The sequence below is a fragment of the Lissotriton helveticus genome, chromosome 1_1 (genome assembly GCF_964261635.1).
Source record: "Lissotriton helveticus chromosome 1_1, aLisHel1.1, whole genome shotgun sequence".
Lineage (NCBI taxonomy): Eukaryota > Metazoa > Chordata > Amphibia > Caudata > Salamandridae > Lissotriton > Lissotriton helveticus.
The window spans coordinates 1,233,500,549-1,233,518,236 of NC_136057.1; the positions used below are offsets into that span (position 1 = coordinate 1,233,500,549).

A 17,688-nucleotide genomic window follows, 5' to 3' on the forward strand; every position below is an offset into this window, starting at 1 on the left:
AGACACGGGGGCGTTCCTGACATTCTTTGCCTTTTGCCGACGTCACGCGACGCCGGGAACGCCCCCGAGTCTGGTCCGGCATTGCCGGCACCTCCCTTGCTCTACTGTCATCACCACAACACTGCGCCCATTTTATCCCAAGCTAAACACTCGGAGAGGCGCAGTGACCGGGTCTTTGAAGGCCGCTCTCCCAATGAAAACAAGTTTTCTCTCCGAGTCAGCACGAGCAGGAAGACGAGCAGCGCGCCTCCCAGCTGGCCTCTCGCATCAGCATCCAGAGCTGCCCTGCGCGGTGCGTAGCTTCAGTGGAGCTTCAGAGTGCAGAGTGGAGCTTCAGAGTGGAGCTTCAGAGTGGAGCTTCAGAGTGGAGCTTCAGAGTGGAGCTTCAGAGTGGAGCTTCAGAGTGGAGCTTCAGAGTGCAGAGTGGAGCTTCAGAGTGGAGCTTCAGAGTGCAGAGTGGAGCTTCAGAGTGGAGCTTCAGAGTGCAGAGTGGAGCTTCAGAGTGGAGCTTCAGAGTGCAGAGTGGAGCTTCAGAGTGGAGCTTCAGAGTGGAGCTTCAGAGTGGAGCTTCAGAGTGGAGCTTCAGAGTGGAGCTTCAGAGTGCAGAGTGGAGCTTCAGAGTGCAGAGTGGAGCTTCAGAGTGCAGAGTGGAGCTTCAGAGTGGAGCTTCAGAGTGCAGAGTGGAGCTTCAGAGTGCAGAGTGGAGCTTCAGAGTGCAGAGTGGAGCTTCAGAGTGGAGCTTCAGAGTGGAGCTTCAGAGTGGAGCTTCAGAGTGGAGCTTCAGAGTGGAGCTTCAGAGTGGAGCTTCAGAGTGGAGAGTGGAGCTTCAGAGTGGAGCTTCAGAGTGGAGAGTGGAGCTTCAGAGTGGAGCTTCAGAGTGGAGCTTCAGAGTGGAGCTTCAGAGTGGAGCTTCAGAGTGGAGCTTCAGAGTGGAGCTTCAGAGTGGAGCTTCAGAGTGGAGCTTCAGAGTGGAGCTTCAGAGTGGAGCTTCAGAGTGCAGAGTGGAGCTTCAGAGTGCAGAGTGGAGCTTCAGAGTGCAGATTCAGAGTGGAGCTTCAGAGTGCAGAGTGGAGCTTCAGAGTGCAGATTCAGAGTGGAGCTTCAGAGTGCAGAGTGGAGCTTCAGAGTGGAGCTTCAGAGTGCAGAGTGGAGCTTCAGAGTGGAGCTTCAGAGTGCAGAGTGGAGCTTCAGAGTGGAGCTTCAGAGTGCAGAGTGGAGCTTCAGAGTGGAGCTTCAGAGTGGAGCTTCAGAGTGGAGCTTCAGAGTGGAGCTTCAGAGTGGAGCTTCAGAGTGGAGCTTCAGAGTGGAGCTTCAGAGTGCAGAGTGGAGCTTCAGAGTGCAGAGTGGAGCTTCAGAGTGCAGAGTGGAGCTTCAGAGTGCAGAGTGGAGCTTCAGAGTGGAGCTTCAGAGTGCAGAGTGGAGCTTCAGAGTGGAGCTTCAGAGTGGAGCTTCAGAGTGGAGCTTCAGAGTGGAGCTTCAGAGTGGAGCTTCAGAGTGGAGCTTCAGAGTGGAGCTTCAGAGTGGAGAGTGGAGCTTCAGAGTGGAGCTTCAGAGTGGAGAGTGGAGCTTCAGAGTGGAGCTTCAGAGTGGAGCTTCAGAGTGGAGCTTCAGAGTGGAGCTTCAGAGTGGAGCTTCAGAGTGGAGCTTCAGAGTGGAGCTTCAGAGTGGAGCTTCAGAGTGGAGCTTCAGAGTGGAGCTTCAGAGTGGAGCTTCAGAGTGCAGAGTGGAGCTTCAGAGTGCAGAGTGGAGCTTCAGAGTGCAGATTCAGAGTGGAGCTTCAGAGTGCAGAGTGGAGCTTCAGAGTGCAGATTCAGAGTGGAGCTTCAGAGTGCAGAGTGGAGCTTCAGAGTGGAGCTTCAGAGTGCAGAGTGGAGCTTCAGAGTGGAGCTTCAGAGTGCAGAGTGGAGCTTCAGAGTGGAGCTTCAGAGTGCAGAGTGGAGCTTCAGAGTGGAGCTTCAGAGTGGAGCTTCAGAGTGGAGCTTCAGAGTGGAGCTTCAGAGTGGAGCTTCAGAGTGCAGAGTGGAGCTTCAGAGTGGAGCTTCAGAGTGCAGCTTCAGAGTGCAGAGTGGAGCTTCAGAGTGCAGATTCAGAGTGGAGCTTCAGAGTGCAGAGTGGAGCTTCAGAGTGGAGCTTCAGAGTGGAGCTTCAGAGTGGAGCTTCAGAGTGGAGCTTCAGAGTGGAGCTTCAGAGTGGAGCTTCAGAGTGGAGCTTCAGAGTGGAGCTTCAGAGTGGAGCTTCAGAGTGCAGATTCAGAGTGGAGCTTCAGAGTGGAGCTTCAGAGTGCAGAGTGGAGCTTCAGAGTGCAGAGTGGAGCTTCAGAGTGCAGAGTGGAGCTTCAGAGTGCAGAGTGGAGCTTCAGAGTGCAGATTCAGAGTGGAGCTTCAGAGTGCAGAGTGGAGCTTCAGAGTGCAGAGTGGAGCTTCAGAGTGCAGATTCAGAGTGGAGCTTCAGAGTGCAGAGTGGAGCTTCAGAGTGGAGCTTCAGAGTGCAGAGTGGAGCTTCAGAGTGCAGAGTGGAGCTTCAGAGTGGAGCTTCAGAGTGCAGAGTGGAGCTTCAGAGTGGAGCTTCAGAGTGCAGAGTGGAGCTTCAGAGTGGAGCTTCAGAGTGGAGCTTCAGAGTGGAGCTTCAGAGTGGAGCTTCAGAGTGGAGCTTCAGAGTGCAGAGTGGAGCTTCAGAGTGGAGCTTCAGAGTGGAGCTTCAGAGTGGAGCTTCAGAGTGGAGCTTCAGAGTGGAGCTTCAGAGTGGAGCTGCAGAGTGGAGCTTCAGAGTGGAGCTGCAGAGTGCAGAGTGGAGCTTCAGAGTGCAGATTCAGAGTGGAGCTTCAGAGTGCAGAGTGGAGCTTCAGAGTGGAGCTTCAGAGTGCAGAGTGGAGCTTCAGAGTGGAGCTTCAGAGTGGAGCTTCAGAGTGGAGCTTCAGAGTGCAGAGTGGAGCTTCAGAGTGGAGCTTCAGAGTGCAGAGTGGAGCTTCAGAGTGGAGCTTCAGAGTGCAGAGTGGAGCTTCAGAGTGCAGAGTGGAGCTTCAGAGTGGAGCTTCAGAGTGGAGCTTCAGAGTGCAGAGTGGAGCTTCAGAGTGCAGATTCAGAGTGGAGCTTCAGAGTGCAGAGTGGAGCTTCAGAGTGGAGCTTCAGAGTGCAGAGTGGAGCTTCAGAGTGGAGCTTCAGAGTGGAGCTTCAGAGTGGAGCTTCAGAGTGGAGCTTCAGAGTGGAGCTTCAGAGTGGAGCTTCAGAGTGGAGCTTCAGAGTGGAGCTTCAGAGTGGAGCTTCAGAGTGCAGCTTCAGAGTGCAGCTTCAGAGTGGAGCTTCAGAGTGCAGAGTGGAGCTTCAGAGTGGAGCTTCAGAGTGGAGCTTCAGAGTGGAGCTTCAGAGTGGAGCTTCAGAGTGGAGCTTCAGAGTGGAGCTTCAGAGTGGAGCTTCAGAGTGGAGATTCAGAGTGGAGATTCAGAGTGGAGATTCAGAGTGGAGCTTCAGAGTGCAGAGTGGAGTTGCAGATTCAGAGTGGAGCTGCAGAGTGCAGATTCAGAGTGCAGAGTGGAGCTTCAGAGTGCAGATTCAGAGTGGAGCATCAGAGTGCAGATTCAGAGTGGAGCTTCAGAGTGGAGCTTCAGAGTGCAGAGTGGAGCTTCAGAGTGCAGATTCAGAGTGGAGCTTCAGAGTGCAGAGTGGAGCTTCAGAGTGCAGATTCAGAGTGGAGCTTCAGAGTGCAGAGTGGAGCTTCAGAGTGGAGCTTCAGAGTGCAGAGTGGAGCTTCAGAGTGCAGAGTGGAGCTTCAGAGTGGAGCTTCAGAGTGCAGAGTGGAGCTTCAGAGTGCAGAGTGGAGCTTCAGAGTGGAGCTTCAGAGTGCAGAGTGGAGCTTCAGAGTGCAGAGTGGAGCTTCAGAGTGCAGAGTGGAGCTTCAGAGTGGAGCTTCAGAGTGGAGCTTCAGAGTGGAGCTTCAGAGTGGAGCTTCAGAGTGGACCTTCAGAGTGGAGCATCAGAGTGGAGCATCAGAGTGGAGCATCAGAGTGGAGCATCAGAGTGGAGCTTCAGAGTGGAGCTTCAGAGTGGAGCTTCAGAGTGGAGCTTCAGAGTGGAGCTTCAGAGTGGAGCTTCAGAGTGGAGCTTCAGAGTGGAGCTTCAGAGTCGAGCTTCAGAGTCGAGCATCAGAGTGCAGAGTGGAGCTTCAGAGTGCAGAGTGGAGCTTCAGAGTGCAGATTCAGAGTGGAGCTTCAGAGTGCAGAGTGGAGCTTCAGAGTGCAGAGTGGAGCTTCAGAGTGCAGAGTGCAGAGTGGAGCTTCAGAGTGCAGAGTGGAGCTTCAGAGTGCAGAGTGGAGCTTCAGAGTGCAGAGTGGAGCTTCAGAGTGCAGATTCAGAGTGCAGAGTGGAGCTTCAGAGTGGAGCTTCAGAGTGGAGCTTCAGAGTGGAGCTTCAGAGTGGAGCTTCAGAGTGGAGCTTCAGAGTGGAGCTTCAGAGTGGAGCTTCAGAGTGGAGCTTCAGAGTGCAGAGTGGAGCTTCAGAGTGGAGATTCAGAGTGGAGCTTCAGAGTGCAGAGTGCAGATTCAGAGTGGAGCTTCAGAGTGCAGATTCAGAGTGGAGCTTCAGAGTGCAGATTCAGAGTGGAGCTTCAGAGTGCAGATTCAGAGTGGAGCTTCAGAGTGCAGATTCAGAGTGGAGCTTCAAAGTGGAGCTTCAGAGTGGAGCTTCAGAGTGGAGCTTCAGAGTGGAGCTTCAGAGTGGAGCTTCAGAGTGGAGCTTCAGAGTGGAGCTTCAGAGTGGAGCTTCAGAGTGGAGCTTCAGAGTGGAGCTTCAGAGTGGAGCTTCAGAGTGCAGAGTGGAGCTTCAGAGTGCAGATTCAGAGTGGAGCTTCAGAGTGCAGATTCAGAGTGGAGCTTCAGAGTGCAGATTCAGAGTGGAGCTTCAGAGTGCAGATTCAGAGTGGAGCTTCAGAGTGCAGCTTCAGAGTGCAGAGTGGAGCTGCAGATTCAGAGTGGAGCTGCAGAGTGCAGATTCAGAGTGCAGAGTGGAGCTTCAGAGTGCAGATTCAGAGTGCAGAGTGGAGCTTCAGAGTGCAGATTCAGAGTGGAGCATCAGAGTGCAGAGTGGAGCTTCAGAGTGCAGATTCAGAGTGGAGCTTCAGAGTGCAGATTCAGAGTGGAGCTTCAGAGTGCAGAGTGGAGCTTCAGAGTGCAGATTCAGAGTGGAGCTTCAGAGTGGAGCTTCAGAGTGGAGCTTCAGAGTGCAGAGTGGAGCTTCAGAGTGGAGCTTCAGAGTGGAGCTTCAGAGTGGAGCTTCAGAGTGGAGCTTCAGAGTGGAGCTTCAGAGTGGAGCTTCAGAGTGGAGCTTCAGAGTGCAGATTCAGAGTGGAGCTTCAGAGTGGAGCTTCAGAGTGCAGAGTGGAGCTTCAGAGTGCAGAGTGGAGCTTCAGAGTGCAGATTCAGAGTGGAGCTTCAGAGTGCAGAGTGGAGCTTCAGAGTGGAGCTTCAGAGTGCAGAGTGGAGCTTCAGAGTGCAGAGTGGAGCTTCAGAGTGCAGAGTGGAGCTTCAGAGTGGAGCTTCAGAGTGCAGAGTGGAGCTTCAGAGTGGAGCTTCAGAGTGCAGAGTGGAGCTTCAGAGTGGAGCTTCAGAGTGCAGAGTGGAGCTTCAGAGTGGAGCTTCAGAGTGGAGCTTCAGAGTGGAGCTTCAGAGTGGAGCTTCAGAGTGGAGCTTCAGAGTGGAGCTTCAGAGTGGAGCTTCAGAGTGGAGCTTCAGAGTGGAGCTTCAGAGTGGAGCTGCAGAGTGCAGAGTGGAGCTTCAGAGTGGAGCTGCAGAGTGCAGAGTGGAGCTTCAGAGTGCAGATTCAGAGTGGAGCTTCAGAGTGCAGAGTGGAGCTTCAGAGTGGAGCTTCAGAGTGCAGAGTGGAGCTTCAGAGTGCAGAGTGGAGCTTCAGAGTGGAGCTTCAGAGTGCAGAGTGGAGCTTCAGAGTGGAGCTTCAGAGTGCAGAGTGGAGCTTCAGAGTGGAGCTTCAGAGTGCAGAGTGGAGCTTCAGAGTGGAGCTTCAGAGTGCAGAGTGGAGCTTCAGAGTGGAGCTTCAGAGTGGAGCTTCAGAGTGCAGAGTGGAGCTTCAGAGTGCAGATTCAGAGTGGAGCTTCAGAGTGCAGAGTGGAGCTTCAGAGTGGAGCTTCAGAGTGCAGTGTGGAGCTTCAGAGTGGAGCTTCAGAGTGGAGCTTCAGAGTGGAGCTTCAGAGTGGAGCTTCAGAGTGGAGCTTCAGAGTGGAGCTTCAGAGTGGAGCTTCAGAGTGGAGCTTCAGAGTGCAGCTTCAGAGTGCAGCTTCAGAGTGGAGCTTCAGAGTGCAGAGTGGAGCTTCAGAGTGGAGCTTCAGAGTGGAGCTTCAGAGTGGAGCTTCAGAGTGGAGCTTCAGAGTGGAGCTTCAGAGTGGAGCTTCAGAGTGGAGCTTCAGAGTGGAGCTTCAGAGTGCAGATTCAGAGTGCAGATTCAGAGTGCAGAGTGGAGCTTCAGAGTGCAGAGTGGAGCTTCAGAGTGCAGAGTGGAGCTTCAGAGTGGAGCTTCAGAGTGGAGCTTCAGAGTGGAGCTTCAGAGTGGAGCTTCAGAGTGGAGCTTCAGAGTGGAGCTTCAGAGTGGAGCTTCAGAGTGGAGCTTCAGAGTGGAGCTTCAGAGTGGAGCTTCAGAGTGGAGCTTCAGAGTGGAGCTTCAGAGTGCAGAGTGGAGCTGCAGATTCAGAGTGGAGCTGCAGAGTGCAGATTCAGAGTGCAGAGTGGAGCTTCAGAGTGCAGATTCAGAGTGGAGCATCAGAGTGCAGATTCAGAGTGGAGCTTCAGAGTGCAGATTCAGAGTGGAGCTTCAGAGTGCAGAGTGGAGCTTCAGAGTGCAGATTCAGAGTGGAGCTTCAGAGTGCAGAGTGGAGCTTCAGAGTGGAGCTTCAGAGTGCAGAGTGGAGCTTCAGAGTGCAGAGTGGAGCTTCAGAGTGGAGCTTCAGAGTGCAGAGTGGAGCTTCAGAGTGCAGAGTGGAGCTTCAGAGTGGAGCTTCAGAGTGCAGAGTGGAGCTTCAGAGTGCAGAGTGGAGCTTCAGAGTGCAGAGTGGAGCTTCAGAGTGGAGCTTCAGAGTGGAGCTTCAGAGTGGAGCTTCAGAGTGGAGCATCAGAGTGGAGCTTCAGAGTGGAGCTTCAGAGTGGAGCTTCAGAGTGGAGCTTCAGAGTGGAGCTTCAGAGTGGAGCTTCAGAGTGGAGCTTCAGAGTGGAGCTTCAGAGTGGAGCTTCAGAGTGGAGCTTCAGAGTGGAGCTTCAGAGTGGAGCATCAGAGTGCAGAGTGGAGCTTCAGAGTGCAGAGTGGAGCTTCAGAGTGCAGATTCAGAGTGGAGCTTCAGAGTGCAGAGTGGAGCTTCAGAGTGCAGAGTGGAGCTTCAGAGTGCAGATTCAGAGTGGAGCTTCAGAGTGCAGAGTGGAGCTTCAGAGTGCAGAGTGGAGCTTCAGAGTGCAGATTCAGAGTGCAGAGTGGAGCTTCAGAGTGGAGCTTCAGAGTGGAGCTTCAGAGTGGAGCTTCAGAGTGGAGCTTCAGAGTGGAGCTTCAGAGTGGAGCTTCAGAGTGGAGCTTCAGAGTGCAGAGTGGAGCTTCAGAGTGCAGATTCAGAGTGGAGCTTCAGAGTGCAGATTCAGAGTGGAGCTTCAGAGTGCAGATTCAGAGTGGAGCTTCAGAGTGCAGATTCAGAGTGGAGCTTCAGAGTGGAGCTTCAGAGTGGAGCTTCAGAGTGGAGCTTCAGAGTGGAGCTTCAGAGTGGAGCTTCAGAGTGGAGCTTCAGAGTGGAGCTTCAGAGTGCAGAGTGGAGCTTCAGAGTGGAGCTTCAGAGTGCAGAGTGGAGCTTCAGAGTGCAGATTCAGAGTGGAGCTTCAGAGTGCAGATTCAGAGTGGAGCTTCAGAGTGCAGATTCAGAGTGGAGCTTCAGAGTGCAGATTCAGAGTGGAGCTTCAGAGTGCAGCTTCAGAGTGCAGAGTGGAGCTGCAGATTCAGAGTGTAGCTGCAGAGTGCAGATTCAGAGTGCAGAGTGGAGCTTCAGAGTGCAGATTCAGAGTGCAGAGTGGAGCTTCAGAGTGCAGATTCAGAGTGGAGCATCAGAGTGCAGAGTGGAGCTTCAGAGTGCAGATTCAGAGTGGAGCTTCAGAGTGCAGAGTGGAGCTTCAGAGTGCAGAGTGGAGCTTCAGAGTGGAGCTTCAGAGTGCAGAGTGGAGCTTCAGAGTGCAGATTCAGAGTGGAGCTTCAGAGTGCAGATTCAGAGTGGAGCTTCAGAGTGCAGATTCAGAGTGGAGCTTCAGAGTGCAGATTCAGAGTGGAGCTTCAGAGTGCAGATTCAGAGTGGAGCTTCAGAGTGCAGCTTCAGAGTGCAGAGTGGAGCTGCAGATTCAGAGTGTAGCTGCAGAGTGCAGATTCAGAGTGCAGAGTGGAGCTTCAGAGTGCAGATTCAGAGTGCAGAGTGGAGCTTCAGAGTGCAGATTCAGAGTGGAGCATCAGAGTGCAGAGTGGAGCTTCAGAGTGCAGATTCAGAGTGGAGCTTCAGAGTGCAGAGTGGAGCTTCAGAGTGCAGATTCAGAGTGGAGCTTCAGAGTGCAGAGTGGAGCTTCAGAGTGCAGATTCAGAGTGGAGCTTCAGAGTGCAGAGTGGAGCTTCAGAGTGCAGATTCAGAGTGGAGCTTCAGAGTGCAGAGTGGAGCTTCAGAGTGCAGATTCAGAGTGGAGCTTCAGAGTGCAGAGTGGAGCTTCAGAGTGGAGCTTCAGAGTGCAGAGTGGAGCTTCAGAGTGCAGAGTGGAGCTTCAGAGTGCAGAGTGGAGCTTCAGAGTGGAGCTTCAGAGTGCAGAGTGGAGCTTCAGAGTGGAGCTTCAGAGTGGAGCTTCAGAGTGGAGCTTCTGAGTGGAGCTTCAGAGTGGAGCTTCAGAGTGGAGCTTCAGAGTGGAGCTTCAGAGTGGAGCTTCAGAGTGGAGCTTCAGAGTGGAGCTTCAGAGTGGAGCATCAGAGTGGAGCTTCAGAGTGGAGCTTCAGAGTGGAGCTTCAGAGTGGAGCTTCAGAGTGGAGCTTCAGAGTGGAGCTTCAGAGTGGAGCTTCAGAGTGGAGCTTCAGAGTGGAGCTTCAGAGTGGAGCTTCAGAGTGGAGCTTCAGAGTGGAGCTTCAGAGTGCAGAGTGGAGCTTCAGAGTGCAGAGTGGAGCTTCAGAGTGCAGATTCAGAGTGGAGCTTCAGAGTGCAGAGTGGAGCTTCAGAGTGCAGATTCAGAGTGGAGCTTCAGAGTGCAGAGTGGAGCTTCAGAGTGCAGAGTGGAGCTTCAGAGTGCAGATTCAGAGTGGAGCTTCAGAGTGCAGAGTGGAGCTTCAGAGTGCAGAGTGGAGCTTCAGAGTGCAGAGTGGAGCTTCAGAGTGCAGAGTGGAGCTTCAGAGTGCAGAGTGGAGCTTCAGAGTGCAGAGTGGAGCTTCAGAGTGGAGCTTCAGAGTGGAGCTTCAGAGTGGAGCTTCAGAGTGGAGCTTCAGAGTGGAGCTTCAGAGTGGAGCTTCAGAGTGGAGCTTCAGAGTGGAGCTTCAGAGTGGAGCTTCAGAGTGCAGAGTGGAGCTTCAGAGTGCAGAGTGGAGCTTCAGAGTGGAGCTTCAGAGTGTCAAGAGCAATGCCAATAGCTCTAACTTTAACAAAGGCAAAACCATTGCATTGTAAATGCTTGTTATTGGTGGTGCCCCCAGTGGCTCCAACAACAGAAAGCCAACTCAAACAGTTTGATTGAGTGCTGGCCACCGCAGTAAGGGCTGCTGAGGGTAGAAGGTCTGATGACCCTTATTAGTTATTTATTCTTCAACAACAACCTCCTACTTTTGGAGCTTTGTTTTGAAAAACAAAAAGTCAAAATTGATGGCAGCCATCCACCAAACGTTTTGTACCTTGGAACTAGTGGCGACTGGTGACTTTTGAAAGTGGTGAGGCATAAAGTTGGTGACAAGTTTGATTTTAGTGAGTGAATCGACTGAGCACAACTTCCATAATATATTCAGTCAGTTTAAAAATCTAGAGGGCCAAATAGTACATTTTTAAACCACTTTTTGATAAAGAATTTGCTTACAAATCAATAAGGAAGTAGTAAGTGAATAGTACTAAAAAGAGTAAAGGCCTCTGCATGTGCTCAAATAGGGCCCCAGGCCGAGTTTCATTTAATATCTTTCATTTGGAAGGTGAATTTCATTGCAAATCAGTGAATACACCAGTTTGGGATACAGGATTTCCTTACAATTACTTTAATGCAAAATGTTTTATTTATGTTTGATGTGTTCATTGAACACATCAAACATAATTAAAGAAAACATTCAACATTAAAATGATGTGCTAATTATGACCCATTTTTGCATATTAAACACCTGCACCAGCTATGACCCACACGTCCTATGAATTGCCCACTCAAAACCCATGGGCGGAGTTTGCAGAGATGCGCTACGCAAAACTCCGCGAAGTGGAGAAAAAAGTCTGCTGCGCTACGCGGAGCTCCGAAAGCGGCGGAGTGCGATAGAAAAATGGTTTTTGAAGTGATTTTCAGTGCCAGATGCTTGTCCGGAATGTGCAATCATTGAGAACTGCAGCATGCACAGCACAAGTGGGTGCTGCTTTCCTTGCTGCCGGTTGAGTACATTTTTACTCGAGCAGCCGCTTTCTCAACGCGAATGGGCAGTTTCTCAAATTGAGCAGTCACGAGCATACTTGACCACTAGCAATGAGAACCCTGACCCCCTGCATTGAGAAATCTCGCGGGGAGGTTTATTTTCCACGCTCGCCAACTTGATGTTGACGATCGCAAACAAGGAAAAATCTCGCCGGGGGGTGGATTTGCTTCGCTCGCCAACTTGAAATTGACGACGGCGAGCGAGGAAAAATACTCTTCTACGCTACGCAGAGCGGAGTATTTTGGAACTCCGCGAGCTCCGCGTAACACGGAGTGCGGAAAACTCCACAGGCGGAGTTCACTGCTCAGCTTACTCAAAACATGAGTTAACAGTCAAGAAAAGATTGCTCAAATTGCCCAATGTATAAAACTAATTTGGGGAACTGTAGAAAGAAAATGCTAAAATGTTCTATGGCCAAAAAGCGGAGGGAAAGAATAGGTGCATATTGATAGTTGAACATGAGGTGCTATGTTGCCTGTGAGCAGGTAGACAGGAACTGTAGTATACAATTCAATGGCTGTAGGCAGTCACGTGTAAGTGGATGCGGCATGTGTGAAAAGAAAGATCATGCAGTCACCAAATGAAGCTTGAAAGTGACAGAGTGATGGAAGGTTAGCTTAAACTAAACTAAATAAGTGAGCAGGCAGAAAAAAGCTGAAAAAAGAGACTTAATTAAGGGCTCTTAGGTGCTTCATCGGGCAGGGCGTAGGCTCTTCACATGAGGGCAACATATTAGTTGGCCGGTGAAGCGGTCAAGATGCAACCTACTGCCGAGCAGGGAACCATGGCTTTTTTCTGCCTGCTCACTTATTTAGTTGAGCGCACACACCCCTAGCAATTTGCCTGAGGGTTAACAGGGGATCAGGATAGGGTGTGCCTTTTAGGGGGCCCACACCTTCCGTCTACCTGTCTTTTGGTCCTGAGGAATACCGGGCACTCGCCCATTGGTAGAAACATGTCGACCAATTCACACCAACACATATAGAGATGACTCGGTCGTAACTTGCCTACCAGCATCTCGCCACTATCTATTTTTTAACATTGTTCAGTTGCTCCATAATAAAAATCATATTTTTGAGTTAAACCAGGACAATTTTTAACATATTTTCTTTTGCACTTACAGTCACTACCCGCTCCACTGTAGTTCAGGTGTCGAAGCACACCCTGGTGACGCTAGGCCACCAGGGTGGACCCCGATGATGAAGCATGTCACCGCTAGGCTGGTGAGTGAGGGGTTTTAAATAAAAGGATACACTTTTCCTTTTTGCCAAAAGGTCTACCCTCCAGAGAATTCTTCTCATTTTCTGCTGGGGATACTCCTTCTTTTGTTTCATAAGAATATTAAAATCGCCCATGATCAACAAGTTATGTGAACAATCCCTCATTGAGGTGCCTATATAATCATTTAAGATTTCTAAGTTGCCATAACTTGTTACATTGTTAATAGAATTATAAAAATTGATCAAACCAACCTTACAATTGCCCGCAGATAAAACAAGACCTTGTATACCAAGATTGCTTGAAGGCCTACCAACAATTGTACATTTCAGTGCTACCGATATAAACATTACCATACCACCCTTTGGTCTTCTCCGGTTTGCTGATACAGCAGGTACAAAGTATGCCTTATAACCTTCAATGTACATTTCACATTTTACTGACCAAGTCTCTTGTAGGCAGATGATCTGAAAGCCCCTAATGTATGATAGCCAGCTTTCGTCTTGCATTTTGTTTTCTAAGCCCGCCACATTCCAACATATAACATTATTTTTTGGTGTTGTTGGTGAAATCACCTCTATCTGTTGTGCTGCAGGAGGCTGTATGGTACTCTGACTCTCCGAGACCCTCAGTCAATCGCAGGCATCCAGCCCTGAAAACATTTCGAAGCGATTATGTATGGGAACATTGTACCCTCTCAAGTTCTGGTTGTCAGCATTAAAATTTGCTATCGGTGTCTGCCGACCATTTGAATTTACTGCCAGTGTCTGCCAACCATTCAGCCCATTGATATTATTGTTATACATATATGGTGTTACCGGACTTGGGGTCTGAGCATGTGATATAGGCCTATACCCACGAGGATTTTAAGGCGAATTTTTGGTGGAGTTCTGGTCAGGCGCATAAAAGTATCCCAGGGGGCGCACACAGACACTGTTTGCATTGTAAACCAGTGAGTATGCGCGCAGTAAGACTGTTGTGACATGTTGGGGGTGCTGGAAGTTAACAACCACGCAGTCCACCGTGGTCGCTTTCCTCGAGGGGCCAACCCAATTGACTCTTTCAGTAGATATGATTTGGTCATAATAGTGAGATGGGTAACCACAGTTTTTATTTAGCCACGCCACCGTTTTGTTTTTTAGGGAGTCATAAGATTCTCCATGTGGTTGGGCTGGTACTTCCTCATAACGTGGAACATTGGTTAGCACCACCACATATGGCACACAATCAGGGGGGAGATTTACATTCCTAAGTCTAGCCCTCTGTGGGGCCACTGCACGGTTACCTAGGGATACAGGGGCCTGTTGAATTGGCTGGTTTACTGGGGCTGTAGATGACACAGCCCCAGCGCCAACCGAACTTTGAGGATTTGGCTGCTGCTGCTGATGCACACTCTGTCCCCTGGCTGCATTCTCCTTCCCATCCCTAGCAGGGAAAATTTTTGGGGCTGTAACTCCTGGGGCGGGGGTCAAATGTGCCGCCACCAAACTGCCCAGCCTTTCTACCTCAGAAGCTACTATGTCCAATCCGGACATTATTGGGCTGATTAGATCTGAAATTTTAGCCTCTAGCTTTCCTACTATTGTGTTTATTAATGCTTCTAAGTTGGAGTCAGACAAGATCACGCTTCCCTCATTATTACTGCCCTCTTGGTTAGTTTCTTCTGGGCCCTGATTACTTGCGCTGTTAGCGTTAGTGGCTTTGGAGTTATTGGGTGGATTAGTGTGAGATTTAGTTTTTAAAGATTTCCCCCCACGCCTCCCCTGATTCTTTCTGCACTTCCTCACTGGTCTTTGTGTAGAAGGGGCCTCTAATGACACTTCCACTGCTGAATCTTCCTCCGAAGTATCAAGCAGGTCCACAGGCTTCTCAGAGTGTACCTGTGCCTGTATCACTAAGCTGGGTCCCTCTATACTATGCGGGGCATGTTCTAGAGTGCCTTCTAATCCCTCTGCAGTTTCATTGGGCACAATATCCATGACAGGGGGAAAACTTTTACTGCCTAATGAAGCCCTACGTTCCTTATTTATTAGCGTAATTTTTTTTACCAGGAAATCATCCATGGTGCGTAGGCCAGATGTCGATGGATCTGTAGTTATTGTGGGCATATTAGCAGGTAACGAGAAGGCTATATTACCTCAGTGTAATTCAACAGTTTCCCTACCGTACAGAAATAAAATAAAATACAATATGAGCAGTTCAATGTCTCACTTGAAAGATCTGGGTCCTTGAGTTGGAACCAGGGACCGTGGCCCGTCCCGTCCTCTTCCGGCCACTGAGGGCCACAGAGGGCCCGCCCTTTGCCTGGGCTTCGCTCGGGCGCTCCCGCGCGCGACTCGTGGGGCGAGAGGCACTCCGCAGTTAAATCGCTGGCGATGACGCTCCAGGTGCGCCGCTTGCCTCCGGGGCACCTGGGATGTGTAGTCCCTCAGGGAGCCTCAGGGAGCCTCGCTAGTCCAGCCGTTGCCCTCACGGCACTTGGAGAGTGAGGATTGCACCACGTACTGCCGTTCCCCTCACGGCGTGTGTTTCTGCCCAAGAGACAGCCCCCACTGAGCGCTCGGCGCTCCGCAGTTAAATCGCGCCTCCGGGCGCTGGCGATGACGCTCCAGGTGCGCCGCTTGCCTCCGGGGCACCTGGGATGTGTAGTCCCTCAGGGAGCCTCAGGGAGACTCGCTAGTCCAGCCGTTGCCCTCACGGCGCTTGGAGAGTGAGGATTGCACCACGGACTGCCGTTCCCCTCACGGCGTGTGTTTCTGCCCAAGAGACAGCCCTCACTGAGCGCTCGGCGCTCCGCAGTTAAATCGCGCCTCCGGGCGCTGGCGATGACGCTCCAGGTGCGCCGCTTGCCTCCGGGGCACCTGGGATGTGTAGTCCCTCAGGGAGCCTCAGGGAGCCTCACTAGTCCAGCCGTTGCCCTCACGGCGCTTGGAGAGTGAGGATTGCACCACGGACTGCCGTTCCCCTCACGGCGTGTGTTTCTGCCCAAGAGACAGCCCCCACTGAGCGCTCGGCGCTCCGCAGTCAAATCGCTCCTCCGGGCGCTGGCGATGACGCTCCAGGTGCGCCGCTTGCCTCCGGGGCACCTGGGATGTGTAGTCCCTCAGGGAGCCTCAGGGAGCCTCGCTAGTCCAGCCGTTGCCCTCACGGCGCTTGGAGAGTGAGGATTGCACCACGGACTGCTGTTCCCCTCACGGCGTGTGTTTCTGCCCAAGAGACAGCCCCCACTGAGCGCTCGGCGCTCCGCAGTTAAATCGCGCCTCTGGGTGCTGGCGATGACGCTCCAGGTGCGCCGCTTGCCTCCGGGGCACCTGGGATGTGTAGTCCCTCAGGGAGCCTCGCTAGTCCAGCCGTTGCCCTCACGGCGCTTGGAGAGTGAGGATTGCACCACGGACTGCCGTTCCCCTCACGGCGTGTGTTTCTGCCCAAGAGACAGCCCCCACTGAGCGCTCGGCGCTCCGCAGTTAAATCGCGCCTCCGGGCGCTGGCGATGACGATCCAGGTGTGCCGCTTGCCTCCGGGGCACCTGGGATGTGTAGTCCCTCAGGGAGCCTCAGGGAGCCTCGCTAGTCCAGCCGTTGCCCTCACGGCGCTTGGAGAGTGAGGATTGCACCACGGACTGCCGTTCCCCTCACGGCGTGTGTTTCTGCCCAAGAGACAGCCCCCACTGAGCGCTCGGCGCTGCGCAGTTAAATCGCGCCTCCGGGCGCTGGCGATGACGCTCCAGGTGCGCCGCTTGCCTCCGGGGCACCTGGGATGTGTAGTCCCTCAGGGAGCCTCAGGGAGCCTCGCTAGTCCAGCCGTTGCCCTCACGGCGCTTGGAGAGTGAGGATTGCACCACGGACTGCCGTTCCCCTCACGGCGTGTGTTTCTGCCCAAGAGACAGCCCACAAAGACAGAAAAAAACAGAGAGGAGGGGGCCTACACAAGAACAGCATCTCTGTAATGGAAACGGACGCCCTCAAATATAACTATTTCGAATGTCTTACTACAACCATTAAGATGAGTGACAACAACTCACTACTCTGTCATCTCCTCTACCATCCGCCAAGAAACACCTCCTCCTTTGGAAAGCACCTCTCCAACCTATTAACTCATTCTTCACTTCATGGCCCAGACAACATACTTCTAGGCAACCTCAGCTTAAACTGGAAAGATGAAAACATTGCGCTAATCAAAACCCTCAATGATCTTCTAAGCAACCTCAATCTCACCCAACACTGCATTGAGAAAACCCACAACAAACGTTCTATCCTCAACGCCATTATCGCTCATGCAGACAAAGTCTCCATCGACCACACCTTGCCTGTGGACTGGTCGGATCACCATATCATTTTGTTCCACCTAAACCAAAGGATTCAAGACAAACCCGGGACTCGGAACCCACCACCCTGGGTGAGAAATATAAGCCAACTCCCACTTGGAGACCTGGAGGAAAGGCTAAGCTCCCTCCTCCTTTTACACACACATGAACTCTCAGCAACAGAACTCACTTCTCAGTACAACTCCACCATGACCTCCATTATGGACCAAATAGCCCCCCTGAAACTAAAAAGAGCCAGGAACATTCCTTCCAAATCATGGTTCAATTCTGACTTACACTCAGAAAAAAGAGAACTAAGAGCGGCAGAAAGACTCTGGCAAAACAACCCATCCACAATCCTACGAGCTAGACTCAAAGCAAAGAGAGGGAGATACAACAAACACATAAAAAATAAAAAAACGTCCTTCTATTGCAACACCCTGGATAAAGCTAAGAACAGACCCAAGGAACTATTCAGCCCCATCAAGCAACAAACCTCCAAACCCCCTATAACACAAGTCATAGCCTCCAAAGACCTGTGTGACAAGTTTGCCAATTTCTTCAATGACAAATCTCCAAGATAGAACTCTCCTTGGTTGTACAGAAAAGCCCCATGACAGTAAATCGCCCACTGTGTCAGAAGATTTCACACCTAAACATCCCCTTAACTTATGGAAATCTTTCAACCCATCTCCGAAGCAGAGGTCATCAAAATGATCTCTAACACCAAACTCTCAGCACAAGTCATGGATCCCTTACCGGCCCGACTGGTCAAAAACCTCAAACTATGCCTAGCTCCGCACTGGACTAAGATTATAAACAGCTCCTTGAGCACTGGAGTCATGCGTGACTGTCTCAAAATCGGCCAAGTCACTCCTCTACTGAAAATACCTGGCTCTGACACAAACGATCTGAACAACTTCAGACCCGTCTCTAACATCCCTCTCCTAGCGAAAATTATGGAAAGATATGTTCTCCTGCAACTCACTCAACACCTAGACATCACCAACCTTCTTGATCCTCATCAATCGGGGTTCAGAAGAGGATACAATACTGAGTCAGCGATCTTAAATGTAACAGACGATATGTACAAATCTCTGGACAAAGGCCAATACTGCCTACTCATACTCTTGGATCTATCGGCAGCCTTCGACACGGTTGACCACAAACTACTCATCAAAGCACTTCGAGAAAGGGCGGGAGCAGAGGAGGTGGTCCTACAGTGGTTCACCTCTTTCCTACAGAACCGCACCCAAAGTATAAAAATCAAGAACTTCTTGTCTGACCCACTCCCTGTATGTAGGGGTGCCCCCAAGGATCGGTACTCTCCCCACAGCTTTTCAACATTTATATGGAGCTCCTTATCTCCATACTCATAAAAAACAACATCCCCTTCCACCTCTATGCAGATGATACCCAAATGTACCTGGAAACCTCCTCCATCGAAGACATCCAGAGACTGAATGCCACTCTACGAGAAATCCAGCGCTGGCTCTCACGCAACCCCTTAAAACTAAA

General features: G+C 51.5%; 1 protein-coding gene across 2 annotated transcripts in view; it reads right to left on the reverse strand.

Moving 5' to 3' along the window:
- TBC1D22A (TBC1 domain family member 22A) overlaps positions 1–17,688 on the reverse strand; it is a 2,393,943-nt gene that overhangs the window by 1,284,536 nt on the left and 1,091,719 nt on the right. The gene's annotated exons all lie outside the window — the stretch shown is intronic.